The 14,151-nt window shown below is 44.1% G+C and overlaps 1 long non-coding RNA gene across 7 annotated transcripts in view; it reads right to left on the reverse strand.

Moving 5' to 3' along the window:
- Positions 1-13,882, reverse strand: part of LOC109556114 (uncharacterized) — a 30,199-nt gene extending 16,317 nt beyond the window's left edge. The window contains exons 1-8 of one of the 7 annotated variants that reach the window (XR_002180354.2): positions 13,755-13,882; positions 9,651-12,649; positions 9,363-9,474; positions 5,857-5,998; positions 5,067-5,253; positions 4,516-4,726; positions 4,257-4,373; positions 988-2,677 (exon numbers count right to left, since the gene is read on the reverse strand). This is a non-coding gene — a long non-coding RNA (uncharacterized lncRNA). Of the gene's footprint in view, positions 1-983; positions 2,678-4,256; positions 4,374-4,515; positions 4,727-5,066; positions 5,254-5,856; positions 5,999-9,362; positions 13,375-13,754 lie in introns of those variants that run through there. The other 6 variants (XR_002180353.2, XR_011565820.1, XR_011565822.1 and 3 more) reach the window with 6 other exon arrangements.
- Between the last annotated feature and the right edge of the window lie 269 nt (positions 13,883-14,151).

The raw sequence follows: 14,151 nt of genomic DNA on the forward strand, positions 1-14,151 counted from the left end.
CTTCCCTGCAAAATAGGGAGTCTTTGCCACTTTTGTCCAAAAAGATTGTAATATGTGTGAGGCCTGGTAGCCACTGGATGTCCTTTGCAATTTGGAATTTTTCTGTTTTCCCTGTCCTAATATACATAGGGTGTGGCTTAACTTCTTATTTACCCACAGATCACTGAACAAAGAAGAATCACTTGACAAGATTTGCACACTGACATGAAATATTGAACTTGGATCTAGCTTTAGTAATGGAGTTTCACATGATGTCCCTGTAGAGAAGTATCATGCCCTGTGTGTGTGTGGAAGCCATGGGTTGCTGTCAGGCAGCCGAAGGCTGGACCAGGCAACATTTCTGAGTCCTGTCTGGTTCTCCACATTTCCTCTGAGAGCCACTTCCCCATATCCTCAGCTGCAGGGCTGGTTGGGATTGATGCCCACCTTCCCATTCCGTCTCAGCCACAGTCATTGGTTCAGGAATGGGCATGGAAATCCATACCAGAGTGAGCCTCCAATTTTTGCTAGGACTGCTAGAACTCCATCTCTCTTCCTCACTAGCCTAACTCATGGGGATGTCACCATTTTTGCTGCCACAGGGGACCCAGCGTGAGAAACTAGAAGCAGAGTTAAGAGATGGATCCTGGTTATAACATTTTGCTTTCATTTTGGAGTCATTCTGGAGGGCTTTCCCCTCATTTGCAACAACAACAAAATTTCCTAAGTGACATAGAGAATGTGAGGAAACTCAAACAAGCACCTCTTTTTAGTGGTCTTGTTGTCTTTTCCAAGGAGCTTTCTTTCCCCTGTGTGTCATGACCTTTAAGGTCTCTGCAAAACCACAGAATTGTAGGATCTTAGAACCAAAAGGACCATAGAAATCAACTAGTCCAGGACCTCGAAAGACGCTTCAGGGGTTTAAGCAAGGTGATTTTTATGTGATTCATGAAAATTTTTTTTATTTTAAAAAATATAATTATGAATCCTAGTAAAATATAACTAGCATTTTCACATTAAACTTGTGATTTAACAGGTTTCGTAATCCTTTTACTGAAGGGAAAATTGAAGCTTTGAGAGATTACTGGATGTTTTAAGGATTGCCCAGATGGTGAATGAAGGGTGAGAGATATTAAATGGAGAATCTTATAACTGGAAGAGAGCCTAGAGGTCATGAAATTACCCTTGCCCACCTCCAATTTCAGAATTTATCTGAAGCATCTCACAAGTGGTCATCTAGCCTCTTTTTGCATATCCCGAGGATGGAAGTTTATCACCATTAGAGGCAGCACATTCTGTTTTGGAAGTTTTGATAGAAAAATTCTCCCGTATACTGAACCAAAATCGGCCCCTTGAAATTTCTTTCCATTTGATTCCAGTTTTTCCCTCTGAAGCTACTCCCTGGCTTCAAATGTTTCAAGACACTTAATCCTGCCCTCTTCCACTTTTCCCTCAATACACACATCAGATCTATTCATGAAATGTGGTTTTCTCACTTTTTTTTTCTTAATTTAACACCCAGATGTCTTTGTTACTATTAAAGCTGTGTGGCTAGAACATGACTTAATACATATACAGTGTAGACTAAACTAGAGCTGTCCCCCGCTTTGTCCTAGACTCTATGTTTCTATTCAGGCAGCCTAAGATCACCTTATCCACGGCTGACCATGAAGTAACAACGTCCATCTTTGTTCGCCATCATTCTGCAGTCAGCTGACTAACTGAACCTCAGTTCATGACTTGTCATTTGTTCTCACTCATTTTCATTCTATCGTTTCAGCTTGTTGAGATTTTTTTCCTTTTGGTCTTGATTTCTATCAGCCAATAAATCTAGGAATAACAAAGTATGAGGGTGTCCCTTGAAACTTAAAAGTAATTTAGAGTACCCAAAAATATGGTAAATGTAGAAAATAATAAACATATACAAACTAGTATCCCAGAGATTGATGTAGACTGAAAATATTAATGGATTTAGCATGTATCAATGAGAGATTAGGAGATACTTAGGCAGGTGCTCAACTTTTTTAATATGATGTCCTAACCTTGCCTGTCTAATGTTTCCGCTGGTCAACACCAGAGGCAGACCGTTGAGTTATATTAGTTAAAGGTTTAGCTCAGCATGGGATTTCTTACCAATTTTTCCCTGTTGCAGAAATAAATCTATCTTTGGCCCCTGGGGCCAGTCCAGGATACTGATTGAAGGAACCCATTAGTGAATTAACTAGAACTGAGTTCAAATGCTGACTCTTTGACTTTCTAGTCCTATATCCTCTCACAAGCTGCACAGCCTCTCCGAGCTTCAGCTAACCCAGGAAACAGCACAGTGCCTGTCTCAGGCCAAGAATTACATAGAGTAATATATATAAAGCATCTGGCACATGGTAAACACTTAACATAAGTGGCTATGATTGTTTCTAATTCTCTTAAAACACACACGAAATAATTAGAGGAGTTGAAAATAAAAGTTAGCCCATGGAGACTGGAGCTGTCCATCATGACCTTGTGTACCTGGGTGAGTCAGCTTCTGTCTTGTACTGTCATCAGGACTCTGACAATTTGGTGGAGAAAACTCCTAACCACCCAAAGGCTTTGCATGTTGGGAGGAGCAGTATGAGAGGTTCAGAAGCAGCTTTGATGAAGGAGCCAGCAGAAACCAGCTGGAAATGTTTCCTCCACCACCAGGCAAATGCAGCACTGTCTGGAAGGAAACACAGAAGATACCCAGCCACTAGAAGGTCACTCACTCCTGTGTCACCTGCAGAGTCTTAGGGGACTGAAGGCTTAGGAGTGAAGAGCAAGAAGAGGAGTGGAAGGTAGGCTGTTTCTCTCCCAGTATATTTTTTCCAACCCTGGATTTGCCAGCCCACCTGAATGCAATTCTGAATGTAAGGCAGTTGTGGGTACACGTGTCTGGGCAGGCACAAGCTTCTAAGGATCATGCTTTCAAACAGTAACTGGGCTTGCCAGAGTTGGCCGAGGGTGGCCTCACCTGATCTGAGGATTATTGTCAGGCAGGAGGGGTTTAAATTTTTAAATCCCAGATTTTTAACACATAGGAAAACACCTGGCTTCCTGTGAAATGAATGGCTTCAGTTGGCTTCCTTTTTTTTTTTTAAAGAGTGATTAGATTTAGTGCTTTTTTTTCTCTTCATCACCAGCTCTAAGGAGCACACAAGCAATGGATGTCCAGATAGATATCCATCTATGGGCCCCATTGTTAGGACTCCAAAGGCTCCCAAGACTTGCACCTTCTCGGGACCCCATGACTTACAGCACCTCTCTTCCTTGCTCCATTCCTTCAGCATTCAGTGCTGCCCCATTGAGACAGAAGTACCAACAGACCTTTTACTTGGAAGTTCCTAGGCTATTTAATTAGTCATTCATCCTATATATTCAAAGGGCATGTGTATGTGTGTCTGTGTGTTTTGCCCTTGGCCACACTGAGTGTTGTGCTTTGTGTGGGGGTTTTCTGTTTTGTTGTGTTTTTTCCCATTTACACAAGGTCACACTCAGAGTTCTTCCTCCCTGAGAGGAGGTTTCACATTCATCACTTAATCTGCCTCCCATTTCCTTCAGCTGGGATCATTCAGCCCTTCCTGAGGTGTTACCATTTTTCCATTTCTTCTTTGCTCCCTCCTTTCTTTTAATAACTCTGGGAGACAGGGAGGCACCTTGTAAAGTTAATTTCCTCAGAAGCTTTCAAAGTAAAGGCATCTCTCAGCCCAGACACCACCACCCCTCTCCACCCCTCAGCAGAGACACACACCCCTCCACGGAGCCTTAGTCACTCTGGGCTGTGCCCGCCGCCCAGGCCTCTCCATGCCCAGCTCTGTCTCAGGGGCACAGTGAATTGCTCTGTCTACTGACTCTTTGGCCTGGGTGTGGGGAGCCCAGATGGGAAGAGCCTCCCCCTTTATTTTCCCTGCACCTTCCTCCCATTTTTCACTTCCCAGCTGTGCTCCCCCTTCCCTTCACTGCTTTCAGCTTCTCTCTGGTACTTTCAGGACTTGGGGGCTGGCTCTCTGCCTGTCCCAGGGATGGCATTTCCTCTTCAAAGGCCTGTGGCTGCAGCCACCCAGCTCTAAGGAGCACACAAGGCTTTGGAATCGCTGTGGCTTTTGCTGCCTGCCTACTTGGAAGGCAGGGGCAGTTTTTTAAAACACCCCTTTGGTTTCTTGGGGTGAAGCTTTTCACAATCTTGTTTTATTTATGTGAACACGATCTGTGGCTTTTGAATGTTTGTGTTAATGGACTAAGCTGAAAGCGTTTCCTCTTACCGGAGAGAGGGCCCCGCACAGCTGGGGGCCAGGCTGCTCAGCTCCGGCGAAAAGTGTCCCAAGAGGAACAAGTTGTCAGCCAAGGAAGTCTGGAGACTGAGAGAAATTCATTGAGACCTGCATGGGCAACAGCGGTCAGAGCTGGGATCATAGACTGGGCCACAGAGCTCAAGAAAAAATCTTTTGATTAATAGGGAAGACTGGACTGGAGGCAACTAGATTTTTGCAAATACATTTTTTAAATTGTGCATATATTTACCAAAACTGTGGTTTTCAACAGCTTGGGTGTCTGATCTTTCCAGCCATATCCCCAGCCTTCTGAGTTACTCCTGGCAGTGTAAAGAAATCCAGCATTTAGCTGATTCCTGAACCATCTGTCCATAGGGGAGCTGTCATCTGAAAGTGTAGCAGAGTTCTCAGCCTATTGACATGCTTCCTGTGTGTTTCCCTTCCCTTCTTCTCTCTCCGCACTGCAGATGGAAACAGAAACAAAGACCCAAAGGATCCACTGAGTATACGATCTTTCCATAGTTAATGATTGGACATCCTAGTGCTGGTGTGAGGAAAGGAGGCAGGAGAGGGGCAGGTGGCACCAGAGAGGACAGTGTGGAGGGAGGAGGATCCTCAGATTTGCCATGAAGACCGAGGAACAGAGTAGAAAGCCTCGGGGCTGGGGTAGAGTAGCCTTGATGGGCTACTCATCAAGGGGTAGACCCACCATCCCACCAACAACAGCCCATAGCCTGTGTATCCCTGTGTCCAGTGGCCCCAGAAACCTGTGAGCCCTTGAGCTAAAGGTGGGAGACTTACCTGGACAGTCTGTGTGAGGATGTGGGCACAATGAGGAACATGTCTCCCTGCACACAAGACGGAACTGAACAGATTTAGTTGACAATCCTTCTATGACCTGGGCCAAACGATGGGTCCGCCAGCAGTGCTGCTTGAGTTAGTAACCTCCTTACAAGCAGGGGCCAGCTGGTGCTGGAGCAGAAAAAAACTGCAGCAGAAAAGAACGGATGTGGGGCTCCATGGGAAACAGTTCTTGAGGCAAACTATTCCAGAGTTCCTTTATTTAAGATATGAGTTCAATGTTGGTGACCCATCTATTCAATCTTCACCCTCTCCTTGGACATCATCTTCTAACTCCTTGGTTTAGTGACCACTGAATCTCTCTTCTGACCTTCAGACCTGACCTAACTGCTTACTTGACATGACAATCACACATGTACTCAGTGTAACACATGGCCAGTTCATTCTTTTCTCTACTTCCCCCTAACCAGCTCCCCTGGGTCATCACTATTCATTCAGTTGCTCACACCAGAAATATCAGAATTATCTTTTTCTCTTTCCTTTTCCCTAATACTCCAACCAGCTACATGATCCTATTCATTCAGCTTTCTCTCTTTATTCTGTCCACATCTCATTCTCTCTTTGGCCACCAAACTAGTCCAAGTTAACATCTTTTCTCATCCAGCTACTACTTTGGTCCTCGGACTGGTCTCTTGGCTTCTCTTCTTATCTCCGCATAGTCCATGCTCTATGGACTTAAAGTACAAATTAAAATAATGTATCTAAAATACAATCTGATTGTATTTCTTACCTGTCCAAAACCTTTAAGTATTTTATATTGCTTTTCAGATAAAATCCCAAGTCCAAATTCCAGCCTTGCTTCCTCCTTCCAGCCTCATCTGTTACTAGGACAGAGACCTTATCTTTCCAGTTCATTGCTGTTCCTTCAGCACCTAGAACAATGTATAGCACAACATTGCTTTCTATAAGTAGTAGTTGGATGAATGAATGAATAAATAAATGAATACACAGAATTTCTATGTATTCAAGGATAACCAAATACAATGCAGAGTGAGAGAAAGCCAATATTATAACCCCTCAGGAAAAATTTTTATTCTAAGACTTCAGTGTATTTTTTGCTTTTGGCTGCACTAGGTCGTCATTCGGTGTGCAGGTTTTCTCTAGTTGCGATGCTTGGGCTTCTCTGTTGTGGAGCACAGGCTCTGGAGCACTTCAGTAGTTACTGCACCTGGTGCTCTAGTTGTATTGAGCAGGCTTAGTAGCTCTGTGGCATGTGGAATCTTGGTTCCCCATCCAGGGATCGAACCCTCATTCCCTGCATTAGAAGGCAGATTCTTTTTTTTTTTTTTTAGTAATCTTTTATTTTATTTATTTTTTGATATCCTTTTATTTTTTTATATATTTTTTTTATTTTATTTTTTAACTTTACAATATTGTTTTGGTTTTGCCATATATCAACATGAATCCGCCACAGGTATACACGTGTTCCCCACCTGATTCTTAACCACTGGACCACAAGGGAAGTCTTGACTTCAGTGTTTTGATCCCAGGGCTGGAATAGTAGAAAATACTTGAGAAAGCATAGCACAAAATGCAAGTTGAATAAGTTGGTCTCCGTTATTCTGCCCCATGGGGTCCCCATTCTGGATATAAGCAGCTTGCTATGCTATCTGAAAGATTATCTATGAAGACTGTGGGAACTGAAGGGTTTACAAGGGGAAGAGAAGAAGTGGCATTTGGAAAGATTAGTGTAGAGGATGGTTTTGTCCTGTTTTGGTTTTGGCTGACTAGCATCCACTTCACTCCCTAACAATACCCCAGTTTTCTTTTGAAGAAGGATCTCTTCCTGTTGGATTCAGTCTATTGGGATTGTAATTAAGAGCCTGCCTTCCCTTGAGGCCCAAGTTAAACCAATAGATGCTTTCTCCCTAGAAGCAGACTCTTGAGCACAGAGATCAAGAAATTTAAAACATTTGCTGTGTGGAGGAGACCTTCCAGCCATACCATGCCTGCTATGAGACCAGCAAGGTCTGACTGGGGGCCGGTCATCCCATTAATTAGCCCAGTTGTGGGCTCTCAACCATTACAGAATAAACTTATTATCCATAATTTCGTCAGAGTTGTTTCTGTTGTTTGTAACTGCTAGCGTGATAATGTTGGCACAAGGGAAAATTATCAAAATACATTTCTGACATCTTTGAATGTTCTGGGCCAAAGCCATTATGTAAAGCCAAGAATAAACACCATATGCAATTTGACCTTGGGAGTACAATTATGACTGACTTTCCTAACACGGAAATGTGTAACATTCAAATATGGATCTTCTTAAGCTGTGCTTAGTAGCTCAGTCATGTCTGACTCTCCTCTGTCCATGGAGATTCTCCAAGCAAGAATACTGGAGTGGGTTGCCATTCCCTTCTCCAGGGCATCTTCCAACCCAGGGATCAAACTCAGGTCTCCAGCATTGCAAGCTGATTCTTTACCATCTGAGCCACCAAGGAAGCTCTCTTAGAGATCAGTAGCTGAAAATATCACACTTTGGACTGGTCATCTGTATCTAAAAGAAATACATTAAAACCACTTCTTCAACTTTGTCTTTCATTGTACCCATAGTAAAAGACTAAAAGTGATCAAACTTACTACTGGTCTGCTGCTGCTGCTGCTGCTAAGTCACGTCAGTCGTGTCCGACTCTGTGCAACCCCTTAAACGGCAGCCCACCAGGTTCCCACATCCCTGGGATTCTCCAGGCAAGGACACTGGAGTGGGTTGCCATTTCCTTCTCCAAGCAGGAAAGTGAAAGTGAAGTCGCTCAGTCGTGCCCGACTCTTCTCGACCCCATGGACTGCAGCCCACCAGGCTCCTCTGTCCATGGGATTTTCCAGGCAAGAGTACTGGAGTGGGATGCCATTGCCTTCTCCATTACTTGTCTGGTAAATACAAATTAAAATAAGTACCATGCTCTTGCCAATCAGTTCTGCCAAAATTTAAAAAAAAGAAAAAGGAAAAAAGCAGGCAATATCCATTGTTGATGAGAATGTGAACAAAGGGCATTCTTTCATAGTAGAAGTACAAATTGGTCAGTCTTTCTGGAAAGCAGTTTGGCAGTATCTATCAAAATTCAATACATGTATACCCTTTGACCCAGCAGTTCTACTCTTAGAAATAAAAAGAGTAATACAGGTATAATAATGCTCAATGCAGCATTAATCTGTCCTATCAAAATATTAGAAACAACCTATGTTCCTTAATAGGTTGAGTACATTTTGGTATAGTTTCATGATTCATTCAGTAGCCATTATAAAAAATGTGGTTGCTATGTATGTAACAGTAGTTCATAATATTTTACTGACTGCAAAAAAGCAAGTTATAGAATGTGAAGAGAAAAATTCTTTAAAGAAAAAAAAACTATACACAGACTTTATGTATGTGTATGTAAAGACGTCTGAATGTGTACGGAAAAGATCCAGAGGGGTTCGCACTGCAGTTAGTGGTGGTTACATTTGACAAATGGGTAGGAGCATTGGAAGGGGAGAAGAGAGGAAAAGAAAGGAAGTTTGATTTTATATTTTATATATTTTGGTATACCTGAATTTTTATGGCCCTTCTCTTACTCTTGGGATTTAAAAAATTACTTTTTAATTTTCTAAAAACAGAAAAAAGGAGTAAAACTGGTAACATATAAATAAAATAATCAGATAACAAACAAAGTAACCTTTCCAGAGGTCAAGGGTGGGTTCTAACCCACGGGTCTGGACAACAGTCTGGTCTGTCCCAGTAGGTGGAAGCTGAGGGACTAAGCGTACCTAGGTTCTCTGCAAGAGAACCACCTAGGCAAGCCAAAGGAGCTCCTCCTGGAAGCCTTTCCCAGGCTGGGTGAAAATCAACCCCTAAAAGAGTTGGAATTGCACAGCTGATTGTTTTCATTGGCTCTGCCCATCTTACCTTGAATACCTCCTCTCTTGTTCATGAACGTCTAATGTGCCATCATGTTATAGCTGCAACAAGATTCCTGTCTATCTAATGAATTTAATGATACTGACGTAGGTGTCTAACAGACAGCAATTAGAACCTGTTCTGTTCATTGAGATATCGTACCACCAGGTACCTGTTTTTCATGCTGCCTTGTTTGGGCAGAAAGTTTATTTATTTTTTTCTTGTATTCTACTTCATTTCAAAACATGGTATGTGAAACACACTGTTTAAAAAAAAAAAATCATAAAATGGGGAATGAAAGAAAAATAAGGGTTAAAAACAAAGTTAATCCAATAATGAGGTGGACTTAAAACTACATTTACCTAAAGTTTTCTGTCCTTATAAGTTAAGGGTGGGCCTTCATTTGACTCTGAGTTTCCTAGTTGGCAGAGCGACATGGTAAGGTATAGGGTCAAAGTAACAGTCTTGGTTTTCCTAAGAAATGAAAGGAGAAAGATTTCTCGGCAAGCTTGAATGTATGCATAGCTGAGAAGAAAAGAATCCTACCGCAGTCTCATGGATTTTAGAGCTGAATCCTGATTGATGGCAGTCAACTTACAGTTGTTTTCCAAGGCAACAGTAGTTTCCTTCTTTTCTATGAAATAACATACCTTGAGTCACTTGGTCCCCTTGCATCGTGGTCCCTCCTCTCCAGAGAGGAATCCTTGTGCTTTCTCTCAAAGCCATAGCTTGGGGAAGAAAGCTATTTTGTTCAAGTTATTCTTGATTGCTTCGGAACTTCCTAAAGCTCCTGTCATGTGGTTCCAAGTTTAACCATAGTCACTTCGGACATGAGTTTGTTTCCACAGTGATGTATGTCAGCAACCACAGAGTAAGCTTGTATTTTTATATCAATATGATACCCTTTGTTTATTTGTTCCTCAGAGGTTTCACTTTCGCTTATGTAATGGGCTAAGGCATTCTTCGGTCATTAACTCATACTGGGATCTCCTTTTCCTTTGTATCTCTGATGCGTCATATTCTTGACACTTGACTCCTTTGGATCTCTGAGATACAATGCTCTGAGTTAGTGGGCAGGAGTGGGTGGGAGCCAATTGACATGATGACTTCTCCACCCTTCCCCACACAAGAACCGCCTGAGTTTGTCACTGAGTCGTTTCTGAACTCAGACTTTTGACATCCGTCAAAAATCACATCACCTTAAAACTACGGCAGCTACCAAAATCATCAGGGTTACATGGGCCTGGAAGACTGTAAGCTCCCATGCTGAGTTAAGCAATGGGCCCAAAAGAGTCTCCTAAACTCCAGAGTTCCATTGACCCTGCTCCCACAGAGTCTGTGGCTAAAAGTGGTCAGTCCCCCATGCATACCCCCATCCATACCTACACTACAGGAGGATCTTGAAGGAAACATAAGCTGCAAAATAGGAACACTCCTTGGCTTGGGGCTCATTTTCCTGAGCTCCTCCATATTCTCATATATAGCTATCTGCTCAGATGTCTGACAGGAATCTCAAGCTTAACATGCACAAAAAAGAACTCCTGTTTCACATTCCCACCCCACTCCCACCCACGTACTATTCTTCTACTCTTCTCCATCTGGAAAATCGCACAGCTATTCACCCAGCCACTCGACCCAAAAACTTAAGAATCATGCTTAATCCCACCTCCCCTTTCCTTCACCTTTTAAAAGAAAGTGAAAGAAAGAAAGTGAAGTCACTCAGTCGTGTCCGACTCTTTGCGACCCCATGGACTATAGCCTACCATGTTCCTCCATCCATGGTATTTTCCAGGCAAGAGTACTGGAGTGGGTTGCCATTTCCTTCTCCAGGAGATCTTCCCGACCCAAGGATTGAACTCGGGTCTCCCGCATTGTAGGCAGACACTTTACTGTCTGAGCCACCTGCCAAATACAGTGTTTCTATTTCCAAAATATATCTGAGTCCCTCCACTTTTCCCCATACTCATGGCCATCATCCTAGTCCAAGCTGCTGTCATCTCTTGCCTGAATGACTGAAATCACTAACTGGGATCCCTAATCTATTCTTGCTACCACTACAATCTATTACCACACAGTATGCAGGGTGGCAGAATGCGTTGTTCCTGTGCTTAAATCCCTCCAGTGACTTCATGCTGCTCTCAAGGGGGGAAAAATGCTGTTGCTCCTGCCCATCTCTCAGATCACATCTCATACCACTTTTTGTGTCAGCTCTAGACACATTAGCTAGCAAATGAATGGTGAACGAGTGATCTGGATGAAAAGGAAAAAAGAAAAGAGGAGCAACAAGGCCACTGTCAGATTCAGACCTAAGGTACCAAAGAGGAAGCAAGCAGAAAACAATGAGAAGGCTAAGCCGGAGAGACCATCCTGCCCATTCAATAAGCTGGGCACAGTCATGTCTGATTATGAAACATGTTAAGAGTCAGGGGCTTCCCTAGTGACTATAATCATAGATGTCCTTTCCATTTGTTTAGCCCAACCTTAGTTCAAAGTAGCATGGACATAAACTTTAGCCCTGGCCTTGACCGAAGGGCCACACACTCCACTTAGTTGAAAAAGCTCTATCAGTCAATGTGTATCAGTGAGAGTTTATACCAGTGAGGCATCGTAGAGCACTTTGTGGACATGGCCCTGATCAGCTTTCACCTGCCAAATAAGCCTCCTTTCCTTTGGGATCCCCTTCCTCTCACTCTTCAGAGTCCTAGTTCAAAGTCCAGCCTCTGTACTGATCTGAACATCTGCATGAATTTCTGTGTGCACTTCTGGAGGCAGCTGGTCCTTCCTCCTCATCCTGTTCATTTCCTTTTCTTCTCCCTTGCCCGGGTCTTCAGCAGACCTGCCACAAATCGAGAACCCACAGGCTGCCAGGAAACAGTCCTTTTCTCTTGTCTGGAGCATAGAAATACAAGGTTAGATTTGGAACAAAGAACAGGATGACTAGATCAGCAAATGAACCCAAAACTTACAGAGATAAGATGTGCTTAGCCACCATTACAAAGGAATGTCATGGTTTCTTTCCACTTGGTTAGATGGCTTACATTAAAACTTTCAGATGTTGGGTGCAGGTAGTGTCTTTGGGACCAACAAGATGGGAATCTAATTACACATCCCAGGAGGGAATCAGCTAGCAGCTGCAGCTCATCTCAGGTCTGAAGTGTCTCCTCACCCAACTGTGAAAATGACCTAATTGTGTACAGACAACAGCAATTGTACAGGGAAAATAATACAGCAATGCAAATATTCAAACCAAATTGGAAAAGCAAAGTAAGAAGGAGCCAGAAAACATTAGATCATTCAAACTGCAACCTGGCCAAGACAGCATCTGGGCGTGCACCCTCTGTCCAGCTTTTGTTCACATACCATCCCTAATTCTTCTTTGCATTTATAGAATCATGACTCGGTATTTGCACAAAACCCTTTGTGTGGCTGCATTCTAAAGAAAAGATTTTCTCACAGTGTCCCTCCAGCAGGGGCAGAGAATTCCCCCAGTGGAATGCTTTAATAGGCTTCCAGGTCAAAAAGAGCCTTTCTCACTCTGAAGAGATGGGCGGAGGAGTGTGCACCTTTGGCCGGCGTATGTGTTTTAATTGTGTGGCCAGGGCAGGCGGTGCTCACTTTCCTTCCTCACTGGGTCATTTCCACTTTAGTTCTGAAAACAAAAAACAATTGATTAAATAAAGAACCTTCCTGACTGAACTTTGGATCCCCTCTTTGGATCCAAACAAGAAGCAGGGGTATTCCCACTCCTCTCCTCCTCCTCCCCCACCATATCCTAAAGCTGGTTTAAGACCACCTGAGAGTCTGTGTTTCTCCTGGCACAGTCTTATGGGTGTCTTTTTGGAGTGGCCCCCTACCCCCTTCTCAGGTGGCATAGGAGACACGACTGAGCACACACTCACCCCCTTCTGGGGCTTCCCTAGTGGCTTCCCTAGGTCACTCTCTCCTGCCTGCCAAAGCAGGAAACATTGGTTCCATCCCTGGGCTGTGAAGATCCCCTGGAGAAAGAAATGGCAACCCATTCCAGTATTCTGCCTGGGAAATCCCATGGACAGAGGAGCCTGGTGGGCTATATATGTCTGACTCGCAAAGGAGTCAGACACCACTGTGCCACTAACCAACCAACCAACACTGTCCTCTATAGGGAAATCACTGCTGGACAGGCTCTGGAGTCTGAAACCCTGGGCAGAACCTGCTCTGCCACTGCAGGATCTGGGGCAAAACAGATTACCTCTGAGAGCTCTGGATCTCTCATGAATTAAATGAGAATAAACAGTATTATCTGCCTCCCCTGTTTTGTCAGGATGAAATGCTATAAAGGGCTTCTCAGAGTGCCTGGCACCTAGCAAGTATTTCAGAAATGGGAGGTTTTCTTGTTATCATCACTTGGATGTTCTTCAACCTCAGCCACCCCCACCCCCTCCCACCCCCTCAGCAGTCAACTAGATACCTCAGCACAAGCTCAGTGAGGAAGCAGCCAAGGACATTCAGGTTTTAGCACCTGCTCATAATAAGTCTCTCCGGTTCATGAAAATGAAACACAGTAGCATTTACTCAGTGACAGCCACCCCATCCCCCATGGAAACGACGACAAATCACCGCATAAACCCCAGTTCCCTAGTTTGTTTGGGATTGTCTTCATTTCGGTAGGTTCTCCATTTGTCAAGACGTAGAAAGTCTTAAACAGCTGGGGCTCTGGGAGGAGGGAGAATCAGAGGAGAAGAGCAGGGACCTCAGACAGACAAACCCGCCTTTACCTGCATCACTCAGCGCAGCCGATGCCTCCGCCCCAGCGCTCCCCAGAAGGCGCACCCAGGACTGCTCCGGGAAGCATCACGACAGCCGGCGCGAAGGGGCGCGAATTACCGTCCTTGGCGCCCTAGAAATCGGGAGCCAAGCGAAATAGAGTAAAAGAAGAAAAAAAGTCCTGTATTCAAATCCCTTCACTCCACCTTCCCAGCCGAGGCAGCTGGGGCAAGTTCACATCGTCCGTGAGGCTGGAGGATTTCGTTTGTGAACGTGGCTCATGGCAACACCGCTTTGGAGGTTCGTGGGGAGGATGAAATGGGACCGGCCGGCGCCATGCCCGGGGGTGCAGAGGCAGAGCGGCAACGGAAGGATGTGCCCGCATCCCCGGTCCCTCCCTTACGGCCA

Source organism: Bos indicus, chromosome 3 (genome assembly GCF_029378745.1).
Source record: "Bos indicus isolate NIAB-ARS_2022 breed Sahiwal x Tharparkar chromosome 3, NIAB-ARS_B.indTharparkar_mat_pri_1.0, whole genome shotgun sequence".
Taxonomy (NCBI): Eukaryota; Metazoa; Chordata; class Mammalia; order Artiodactyla; family Bovidae; genus Bos; species Bos indicus.